The 12,428-nt window shown below is 39.1% G+C and overlaps 1 protein-coding gene across 1 annotated transcript in view; it reads right to left on the minus strand.

Annotated features, from left to right (window-relative positions):
- Positions 1 to 12,428, minus strand: part of UFL1 (UFM1 specific ligase 1) — a 65,685-nt gene that overhangs the window by 32,281 nt on the left and 20,976 nt on the right. The window lies entirely within an intron of this gene.

Genomic DNA, 12,428 nt, shown 5'->3' on the forward strand with positions numbered 1-12,428 from the left:
ATAAAACGCCTAGAAGAGAACACAGGCAAAAGATTATCTGATATAAATTGTAGCAATGTTCTCTTAGGCCAGCCTCCTAAGGCAACAGAAATAAAAGCAAAAATAAACAAATGGGACCTATTCAAACTTACAAGTTTTTACACAGCAAAGAAAAACATAAACAAAATCAAAGGACAGCCTACATATTGGGAGAAAGTATCTGCAAATGATGTGACCAACAAGGGATTGATTTCCAAAATATACAAACAGCTTACATATCTCAAAAAAAAAAAAAATCAAAAAACATGCAGAAGACCCAAATAGACATTTCTCCAAAAAAGAAATACAGATGGCCAATACACACATGAAAAGATACTCAATGTAACTAGAGAAATGCAAATTAAAACTTCAATATGGTATTACCCTCACATGGGTCAGAATAGCCATCATCAAATAATAAATACTGGAGAGGATGTGGAGAAAAGGGAACCCTCCTACACTGTTGATGGGAATGTAAATTGGTAAAGCCACTATGGAAAACAGTATCAGTTCAGTTCAGTTCAGTCGCTCAGTCGTGTCCAACTCTTTGCAACCCCATGAATCACAGCACGCCAGGCCTCCCTGTCCATCACCAACTCCCGGAGTTCACTCAAACTCATGTCCCTCGAGTTGGTGATGCCATCCAGCCATCTCATTCTCTGTTGTCCCCGGCTTCTCCCACCCTCAATCCTTTCCAGCATCAGAGTCTTTTCCAGTGAGTCAACTCTTCCCATGAGGTGGCCAAAGTATTGGAGTTTCAGCTTTAGCATCAGTCCTTCCAATGAACACCCAGGATCGATCTCCTTTAGAATGGACTGGTTGGATCTCCTTGCAGTCCAAGGGACTCTCAAGAGTCTTCTCCAGCACCACAGTTCAAAAGCATCAATTCTTCGGCGATCAGCTTTCTTCACAGTCCAACTCTCACATCCATACATGACCACAGGAAAAACCATAGCCTTGACTAGACGGACCTTTGTTGGCAAAGTAATGTCTCTGCTTTTTAATATACTATCTAGGTTGGTCATAACTTTCCTTCCAAGGAGTAAGCGTCTTTTAATTTCATGGCTGCAATCACCATCTGTAGTGATTTTGGAGCCCCCAAAAATAAAGTCTGTATGGAGGCTCCTTAAAAAACTAAAGTTGCCATATGATCCAGCATTCCTGCTTCTGGTTATATAAACCAGTCAAAACTATGATTCAAAAAGATGCATGTACCCAATGATCAAAGCAGCGCTATTTACAACAGGTAAGACATGGACGCAACCTAAGATTCCATCAACAGAGGAATGGCTAAAGATGTGGTACATATATACAATGGATTACTACTCAGCCATAAAAAAGGATAAAATAATGCCATTTGCAGAAATATGAATAGACCTAGAGATTAACATACTAAGTGAAGTTAAGTCAAACACAGACAGATATGATATAGTATCACTTGGATGTGAAATCTAAAATATGATACAAATGCTCTTATTTAAAAACAGAAACAGACTAAGACACAGAAAACAAACTGATGGTTACAAAGGAGAAAAGTGGTATGAGACGGATAAATTAGAAGCTTGAGATTAGGAGACACTAATTACTATAAATAAATAAGGTTCTACTGTATAGCACAGGGAATTATATTCAATACCCTGTAAACTGTAATGGAAAAGAACATGAAAAATATATACATATATATGTACACCTGAATTACATGCTTTACATGAGAAATGAACACAATACTGTAAATTAACTTCAAAAAAAAAAAAGAAACTGCACCAAACTTTACATCCTTAAGCAGAATTATGCTACTGAAATACCAGGCAATTGATCTGTCTTCCTATTCCAGGATCAACTTCCTTTCAGACCAAAATTTAACTTCAGATTTAATGATCTTGATCCTGGGTGTTCACTGAAGGACTGATGTTGAAGCTGAAACTCCATAACTTTGACCACCTCACGAGAAGAGCTGACTCATTTGAAAAGACCCTGATGCTGGGTAAGATTGAGGGCAGGAGAAGGGGACAACAGAGAATGAGATGGTTGGATGGCATCACCGACTCAATGGACATGAGTCTGGGTAGACTTCAGGAGTTGGTGATGGACAGGGAGACCTGGCATGCTGTGGTTCATGGGGTCACAAATAGTCGGACATGACTGAGTGACTGAACTGAACTTAATGATCTTGACTATCTGCCTTGCCCTTTATTATATTTTAAGTTTTTGTTTATTCTTTCTGTCTGAGAGACTGTCCTCACCTGGGAAGTCACTGAATCTTATATGAATTTATTTTTGAAGAAAAATGAGATCATACACAAACTGAAAGGAAACTGGAATGCTGTATTCCAGTTAAGGAATTTGACTGGGAGAAATCCACTTTAACCTCTTTTGTTTATCAGTATTTTCTGTAATGACTACACATATTTTTAAAAACAGCTTTAATGAGATATATAAAACTTACATATAAATCTAACCAATTCTAAATATAGAATTCAATGACCTCAATAAATTAATAGAGTTGAGCAACCAACACCACAATCCAGTTTTAGAAGGTTTCCATCACCCAAAAAGTTTCTTCCTAGATGTCTGCAGTTAATTTCTGTTGCCACTTGTAACCTAGAGAACCACTGATCGGATTTCTGCCTCTACAAATGTGACTTTTTAGAGAAAAAATGTTGAATGGAGTCAATATGTGTCTTGTGCATCTGGCTTCCTTTAGTTAGCATGTTTTTGAGGTTCATGAATAATAAAGCAGGGATCAGCATTCATTCATTTTTACTGCTTAAAAGAGTATTCTGGTATATGAATATACCCTATTTTGTTGTTTGTATCCATTATCAGTTGATGGACACTTGGATTATTTCCAGTTTGGGGCTATTATGACTAATGCTGCTATGAAGATTTGCTTTCATGTCTTTGTGTGGAGATATGCTTTAATTTCTTTTGGATAGATTCTTGTGACTGCTTTTCTTTTATAATAATTATAATTTACTTTTTTCTGACTTCAATTCTTTTCTTCCCTATTTATTTTAAGCCAATTATACCAGTTCTCTGGTTTAGGTTTAGTCAGTATTTTTGTTCTTATGCACTAGCCAGAGACTCTTGCAGGGCACAACAAAATCCTTTACTCTCTAGGATCCAGGGAAAGAAAGGAGCAGTAACCACATGAGACTGAGCCAGACCTGCCTCAGTGTTTGAGGATTTACTGGAGAGGCATGGGTCAGCAGCGACCTGCCATGGGGACAGGGACACTGCTGCCAGCAGTCCTAGGAGGTGCATCTTGTTGGCATAAATCCTCTTGGAGGAGCTTGTCATTAGGTCTAACAGAGACTATACCCGCTTCAAAGAGACTAAAAGACTCCAGGACTGGGCCATCTCAGGCCAAACTACAGGGAGGGAGCACAGTCCCACCCATTAGCAGATAATTGGATTAAACATTTACTGAGCATGGCCCTGCCCACCAAAGTGAAACTAAGTTTTCGCCACAGCCAGTCTCTCCCAACAGGAAGCTTGCACTAGCCTCTTATTCTTACTCATCAGTGGGCAGAGAGAATGAAAACCACAATTACAGAAAACTAACCATATGATCACATGGATCACAGGCTTGTGTATCTCAATAAAACTGTGAGTCATGCCACGTAAGGCCACCCAAAATGGACAGGTCATGGTGGAGAGTCCTGACAAAATGTGGTCCACTGGAGGAGGGAATGGCAAACTACTTCAGCATTTTTACCTTGAGAACCCCATGAACATCATGAAAAGGCATGACACTGAAAGATGAACTACCCAGGTCAATATGCTATTGGAGAAGAGCAGGGAAATGCTCCAGAAAGAATGAGGAGGCGGAGTCAACATGGAAATGATGCCCAGTTGTGGCTGTATCTGGTGGTTAAAGTAAAGTCCGAAGCTGTAAGGAACAGTACTTATTGTGCAGGAACCTAGAATGTTAGCTCCATGAATCAGGGTAAATTGGAAGTGGTCAAACAGGAGATGGCAAGAGTGAACATTGACATTTTAGGAATCGGTGAACTAAAATGGATGGAAATGGGTGAATTTAATTCAGATTACCATTATATCTATTACTGTGGGCAAGAATCCTTAGAAGAAATGGAGTAGGCCTCAAAGTCAACAAGAGTCTGAAATGCAGTACAAGGGTGCAATCTCAAAAACGACAGAATGATCTGTTTGTTTCCAAGGCAAACCATTCAACATCATAGTAATTCATGTCTATGCCCCAACCACTAATGCTGAAGAAGATGAAGAATGGTTCCGTGAAGACCTACAAGACCTTCTAGAACTAACATCAAAAATAGATGTCCTTTTCATAACAGGGTATTAGAATGCAAAAGCAGAAAGTCAAGAGATAACCTGGAGTAACAGGGAAGTTTGGCCTTGGAGTACAAAATGAAGCACGGCAAATGCTAACAGAGTTTTTCCAAAAGAATGCACTAGTCATAGCAAACACCCTCTTCCAACAACACAAGAGATGACTCTACACGTGGATCATCAGATGTTCCGTACTGAAATCAGGCTGATAATATTCTCTGCAGCTGAAGATGGAGAATATGTATACTATCAACAAAAGCAAGACCAGGAGCTGATGGTGACTCAGATCTTGAACTCCTTATTGCAAAATTCAGACTTAAATAGAAAAAAGTAGGGAAAACCACTAGGCCCTCAGGTATGACCTAAACCAAATCCCTTATGATTATACAGTAGAGATAACAGATTCCAGGGATTAGATCTGATAGTGTACCTGAGACACTGTAGACAGAGGTTCATAACACTGTATAAGAGATGGTGACAAAACCACCCCCAAGAAAAAAAAATGCAAAAGGCAAAATGGTTGTTTGAGGCAGCCTTACAAATAGCTAAGAAAAGAAGAGACGCAAAAGACAAAGAAGAAATGAAAGATATACCCATCTGAATGCAGAGTTCCAAAGAATAACAAGGAGAGAGAAGAAAGCCTTCCTCAGTGATCAGTGCAAAGAAATAGAGGAAAACAATAGAATGGGAAAGACTAGAGATCTCTTCGATACCAAGGGAACATTTCAAGCAAAGATGGGTTCAACAAAGGACAGAAATGGTATGGACCTAACAGAAGCAGAAGATAGTAAGAAGAGGTGGCAAGAATACATAGAAGATACAAAAAAGATCTTCATGACCCAGATAACCACAATGGTGTGATCACTCACCTAGAGCCAGACATCCTGTAATGTGAAGTCAAGTTGTCCTTAGGAAGCATCACTACGAGCAAAGCTAGCAGAGGTGATGGAATTCCAGTTGAGCTATTTCAAATCCTAAAAGATGATGCTGTGAAAGTGCTGCATTCAATTTGCCAGCAAATTTGGAAAACTCAGCAGTGGCCACAGGACTGGAAAAGGTCAGTTTTCATTTCAATCCCAAAGAAAAGTAATGCCAAAGAATGTTCAAACTACTGCACAATTGCACTCTTTCACATGCTAGCAAGATAATGCTCAAAATCCTTCAAGTGAGGTTTCAACAGTATCTGAACCAAGAAATTCCAGATGTTCAAGCTGGATTTAGAAAAGGCAGAGGAACCAGAGGTCAAATTGCAAACAACCACTGGACCACAGAAAAACGAAGGGAATCCAGAAAAACATCAATATCTGCTTCACTGATGACGCTAAAATCTTGACTACATGGATCACAACAAAATGGAACATTTTTAAAGAGATGGGAATATCAGACCATCTTAACCTGCCTCCTGAGAAACCTGTATGCAGGTCAAGAAGTAACAGAACTGAACATGGAAAAATGGACTGGTTCAAAATTGGGAAAGCAGCACATCAAGGCTGTAAACTGTCCCTTGCTTATTTAAATTATATGTGGAGTACATCATGTGGAATGCTGGGCTAGATGAAGCATAAGTTGGAATCAACATTGCTGGGAGAAATATCAATAACTTCAGATATGCAGATGACACTACTCTAAGGGCAGACAACGAAGAGGAACTAAAGAGCTTGATGAGGGTGAAAGAGGAGAGTGAAGAAGCTGGCTTAAAACTCAACATTTAGAAAACTAAGATCATGGTATCTGGTGCTATCACATCTTGGGGAAAAAATGGAAGTGATGGCAGATATTATATTTTGGGGCTCCAAAATCACTGTGGACAGTGACTGCAGCCATGAAATTAAAAGACACTTGCTTCTTGGAAGAAAACTATGACAAATCTAAACAGTGTATTATACAGCAGAGATATCACTTTCCCAAAAAAGGACCATCTAGTCAAATCTATGGTTTTTCCAGTAGTCATGTATGGATATGAAAGTTTGACCATCAAGAAGACTGAGTACTGAAGAATTGATGCTTTCGAATTGTGCTAGAGAAGACTCTTCAGAGTCCCTTGGACAGCAAGGAGATCAAACCAGTCAATCCTAAAGGAATTCTAGCCTAAATATTCATTGGAAGGACTGATGCTGAAGCTCCAACACTTTGCCCACCTGCTGCAAAAAGCTGACTCATTGGAAAAGATCCTGACGGTGGGAAAGATTGAGGACAGGAGAAGAAAGATGAGCTGGTTGGATGGCGTCACCAATTCAATGGACATGAGTTTGAGCAAACTCCAGGAGATATGAAGGACAGGGAAGCCTAGTGTGCTGCAGTCCATGGGGTCACAAAGAGTGGGACATGACTGAGCAACTGAATAACAAAAATATTACTAACAGATTTTTAAGTCATTCAAACTACTTGACCCTCTCTTGTTGACTATTTAAGACATTATAATTTTTCCATATGACAGACCTAGGAGAGCAGAAAATATTAATTCAAAATATGACTTAATATTTAAAACCTCTGTATGAGGATTTTTGACTAAATTATTATTTCTACCAAATTTCTATATAGGCCAATTTGGTTTTATTATTTTATTTAAAATATTCAGCTAAATTATCTACAATTCCTGAAACCAATTATCCTCTTCATGGATCACTGTCTTGTGGTGGTGAAGGGGCATGTCAAACTCAGTGAAGCTATGAGCCATGCCATATAGGGCCACAAACACAGACGGGTGAAGTGGAGAGTTCTAACAAAACATGGTCCACTGGAGGAAGGAATGGCAAACTATTCCAGGATTCTTGCCATGAGAACCCAATGAACTGTATAAAAAGGCAAAAAGATATAACACTGAAACATGAGGCCCACAAGTTAGATGGTGTCCAATATGCTACCAGAGAAGAGCAGAGGACAACTACTAATAACAGCTCCAGAAACAATGATGTGGCTAGTCCAAAGCGGCAGTGATGCTTGGTTGTGGATGTGTCTGGTGATGAAAGTAAAATCCAATACTATTAAGAAAAGTATTACATAGGAACCTGGAATGTTAGGTCCACAAATCAAGGTATATTGGACGTGGTCAAGCAGGAGATGGCAAGAGAAAACACTTACATCTTAGGAAAATCAGTGAACTAAAATGGATGGGGAATGAGTGAATTTAATTAAGATGACCATTATATCTACTACTGTGGGCAAGAATCCCATAGAGGAAATGGAGCAGTCCTTATAATCAACAAAAGTCTAAAATGCAGTACCCTTGGGTGCAACCTCAAAAAGGACAGAATGATCTCGGTTCATTTCCAAGACAAGCCATTCAACATCAGAGTAAGTCAAGTCTATGTCCCAACGGATGTGGAAGAAGCTGATCAGTTATACAAAGACCTACAAGACCTCCTAGAATTAACACCAAAAGAATACATCCTATTTAACAGAGGGGACTGGAACGCAAAAGTAGGAAGTCAAGATACCTGGAATAACAGGCAAGTTTGGCCTTGGTGTACAAAACGAAGCAGGGCAAAGGCTAACAGAATTCTGCCAAGAGAAAACACTGGTCAAAGCAAACACCCTTTTTAAACAAAACAAGAGACGACTTTACACAGGGACATCACTAGATGGTCAATATCAAAATCAGACTGATTACATTCTTCGTAGCCGAAGATGGAAAAACTGTATACAGTCAGCAAAAACAAGACCTGGAGTTGACTGTGCCTCAGGTCATCAGCTCCTTATAGCAAAATTCATGCTTAAACTAAAAAAAGTTGGGAAAACCACGAGGCCAATCAGGTACGACCTAAATCAAATCCCTTATGATTGATCTAGTAAATAAAGTGCCTGAAGAACTATGGACAGAGGTTCATAATATTGTATAGGAGGCAGTGAGGAAAACCATCCCAAAGAAAAAGAAATGCAAGAAGGCAAAGTGTCTGAGCAAGCTTTACAAAGTGGTTGTCTGAGGAAAGGAGAATTGAAAAGCAAGGGAGATAGGGAAAGGTATACTCAACTGAATGCAGAGTTTGAGAGAAAGGCAAGGTCACAGGAAAAGGTCTTCGTCAATGAACAGTGCAAAGAAACAGAGGAAAACAACAGAATGGAAAGACTAGAGAGCTCTTCTAGAAAACTGGATATATCAAAGGAACATTTCATCCAAAGAGGAGCACAATAAAGGACACAAACTATATGGACCTAACAGAAGCAGAAGTGATATAGAAGAGACAGCAAGAATCCACAGAAGAACTGTAGAAAGAAGATCTTAATGACCCAGATAACCATGTTGGTGTCATCACTCATCCAGAGCCAGACATTCTAGAAGTGTGCAGTCAACTGGGCCTTAGGAAGCACTGTTGTCAGTAAAGCTAGTGGAGATGATGGAATCCCAGCAGAGCTACTTAAAATCCTAAATGATGATTCTATTAAAGTGCTGCACTCAATATGTCAGCAAATTTGGAATATTCAGCAGTGGCCCCAGGACTAGAAAACTTCAATCTTCACCCCAAATCCCAAGGGTAATAATAAAGATGTCCGAACTACCAGACAATTATATTCATCTCCCAAGCTAGTAAGGTTATACTAAAAATCCTTCAAGCTAGCCTTCAGTGGTATGTGAACTGAGAATGTATAGATATTCAAACTGGGTTTAGAAAAGGCAGAAGAACCAGAGATCAAACTGTCAACATTTGCTGGATCACAGAGAAAGCAAGGGAATTCCAGAAAACTATCTACCTCTGTTCGACTGACTACATTAAAGACTTTGACTGGTGGATCACAACAAACTGTGGAAAACTATTAAAGAGATGGGAATACCATACTGTATTATCTGTTTCCTGAGAAACTTGTAGACGGGTAAAGAAGCAATAGTTAGAACCTTGTATGGAACAACTGACTAGTTCAAAATTGAGAAAGGCATATGACAAGGCTGTTTATTATCACCCTGTTTCTTTAACTTTTATGCAAAGCACATCATGTGAAATGCTGGGCTGGATGAGTTACAAACTGGAATCAAGATTGCTGGGAGAAATATCAACAACCTCAGATAGGCAGATGATACCACTTCAATGGCAGAAAGCGAAGAGGAAGCAAAAAGCCACTTGATGAGGGTGAAAGAAGACAGCAAAAAAGCCAGCTTAAAATTCAATATTAAAAAAACTAAGATCATGGCATTTGATTCCATCCCTTCATGGCAAACAGAAAGGGAAAAGGTAGAAGTAGTTACAGATTTCCTCTTCCTAGGCTCTAAAATCACTGCGGATGTTGACTGCAGTCATGAAATTAGGAAACGAATGCTTCTTGGCAGGAAAGTTATGACAAACCTAGACAGTGTATTAAAAAGCAGAGACACCCCTTTGCTGACAAAGGTCTGTATAGTCAAGGCTATTGTCTTTCCAATAGTCACGTATGGATGTGAGAGCTGGACCATAAAGAAGGCTGAGCGCCAAAGAATTGATGCTTTTGAACTGCAGTGCTGGAGAAGACTCTTGAGAGTCCCTTGGACAGCAAGGAGATCAAACTAGTCAACCCTAAAACAAATCAACCCTGAATACTCATTGGAAGGACTGATGTAGAAGTTGAAGCTCCAATACTCTGGCTAACCTGATGTGAACTGCTGACTCACTGGAAAAGACCCTGATGCTGGGAAAGACTGAAGGCAGAAGAAGAGGGTGACAGAGGATGAGATGGTTGGATGGCTTCACCAATTCAATGGACATGAACCTGGGCAAACTACAGGAAATGGTGAAGGACAGGGAGGGCTGGTGTGCTGCAGTCCATGGCTTGCAGAGTTCGACACGATTTGGCAACTGTACAACAACAAACCAATTAGATCCAATTACACACTATGAATTTTGCTCTCCTCTCTGTTTATCTTATTACAAGCTTCTCATGTTTTTTATTTTCTGTTCCTTTCTATCTGAACGTATCCCTATAAACATGCAAAGGGCTCCTTCAAGAACTTTACCTTAAAACTACTGGGTGCATAAACTATTGTGGGTGTTCAATAAAAGTTTAATTGGACTGCACAAAATTTCTACCTTTTTTAGTACGATGAAACTTAGCTGCTGGGTTTTTATTTCAACTTGGAATTGCAATGTAGTTTACCTATATATCTCATTCTTCTAACTAATTACTTCAGTGTGAACTCATGGTTTTTGATACACAAAAATAAAAATGCAAAAAAGAAAATACATATATAGGGGTGTACATGTATGCTGTCATTGTGCCACTCAGTCGTGTCCAACTCTTTGTGATCCCATGGATGCCAGGCCTCCCTGTCCTCCCATGTGTATCCTTTAACTTGTCTGCTGAGGGCTTGGGAGCAGGAACAACCCAAACAGCAATAAACAATCTAGTGTCCAGATCTTGGTTTCTAAATACTCTACTAAAAGGAACCATGGGTCCTTGGAGAAATGACTGAATCTAAGGTCGAACAGGTAAAGGATGAACTGAGCCTGGAACTCCTTCATGTATTAGAAAGAAAAGAAGTGCTGGAAAGATTGAGAAATGTCAAAAGAACAGAGAAGCCAGGCTGAAGGGCATTCCACTAGCCTAAATCAGAGCCAACTTGAAAATCTAAATAATGATAACAATGGACTATAATCCAAAGAATAATATAGAAAGCCATAAGTCTGTAGTGATTTAATAAATGAATAAATTGAAAATATGATGAAAAACAGGGTAACTAACAAGATCTCAATTTGCCCTCCCCACAAATAATTATAAAGGGAAACAAAAAACCTTAATGAGAAATCTACATACCTTCTTATTAAGAAGTTACAATGTACCTCATCAGTAATTCCTGGAGAAGGAAATGGCAACCCACTCCAGTATTCTTCCTGGAGAATCCCATGAACAGAGAAGCCTGGCAGACTACAGACCATGGGGTTGCAAAGAGTCGGACACGACTGAGCGCAACACAGCAGCATCAGTAATTGGAAAAATCTAAATTGCATGCCACCTGATAGGGTGCAATGACAAAAACATATAATCACTTCTGTGATATTCCTGCCAATGATGAAAAACCTGAATTATCAGTAGAAAGAAGTAGCAGAAAGAATGAATATTCTCACGAAAGTAAGGTAGGTATTCGAGATTGAAAGTGACCAAGGAGACTTGACAATTAAATGCAATATGTGATTCTGAACTGGATCCTTTTTCTATAGAGAATACTATTAGGATTCAACTGGTAAATCACAAATGGGATCCAAAGACTGGATGGTAGTAATGGATCAAGGTCAATTTTCTGATTTTGATGTCTGTATTGTAGTTTTATAGGACACTGCCCTTGTTTGTAGGAAACAAACTAAAGTATTTCTGGTTATGGGACATAATGTCAACTACTTTCTTTCAAATGAGACAGAATTTGAAAAAAAGGTTCTCTTTCAACTTTTCTATTAATATAAACGTCATATTAAAAAAAAAGAGAGAAAGAATACTATTGCATTAGATTGTGAGCTCTCTCTTCTAACCTTCTAGTGTTTTGTTCTACTAGGGCCCTGCATGTATCAGGTATTCAATGAGCACGTCTGATTTACTGAATGACAAAAGGAAATCACTGTGGCTGCCATGCAAAAGAGTATCCTGAAACACAGTAAGAATAGAAGAGGAGGGACTTGTTAGAAAGCGACTAAAACAGTCCAGTAAAAAATGGCCTGAATTGGTGAGAATGGTGACGTCAGAGAAGTAAAGATTACATAAATATTTAGAATATGAATTCAAAAGATGCTGTGTTATGGAAACGGAGGTGAGAGAAAGGATGGCATAAAGGACAACTTCCAGTTTTCTAGCAAAACCAACCTGATGATGGCATTTACTGATAATGGAAACACAAGTGGAAGAATTCAGAAGAGATGAGGAGTGGGACAGCTCAGGACAGTGAGTTAGTTTAAATATGTTGAATTTGAGGCACTTGTAAAACACTTCAATAGAGATACTGTACAAGTTGTACGTGTCTGGAATTTAAAAGTAAAAGCACCTATGCAGGTAGTGCAGGACTGAGAAGAGAAGATGGCCTGAAAGAAAACTTTCAAGGCTAGTGAATGGAGGAAGAGCCAGAAAAGCTGACTTATACCGCACAGCCAAAAGAGGTAAGATGAAACCAAGAAACTGTGGTGTTAAAAAAAAAAAGAGAGAGAGAGAGA

Source organism: Moschus berezovskii, chromosome 10, assembly GCF_049115385.1.
Source record: "Moschus berezovskii isolate FMDL1 chromosome 10, NW_MosBer_1.0, whole genome shotgun sequence".
Lineage (NCBI taxonomy): Eukaryota > Metazoa > Chordata > Mammalia > Artiodactyla > Moschidae > Moschus > Moschus berezovskii.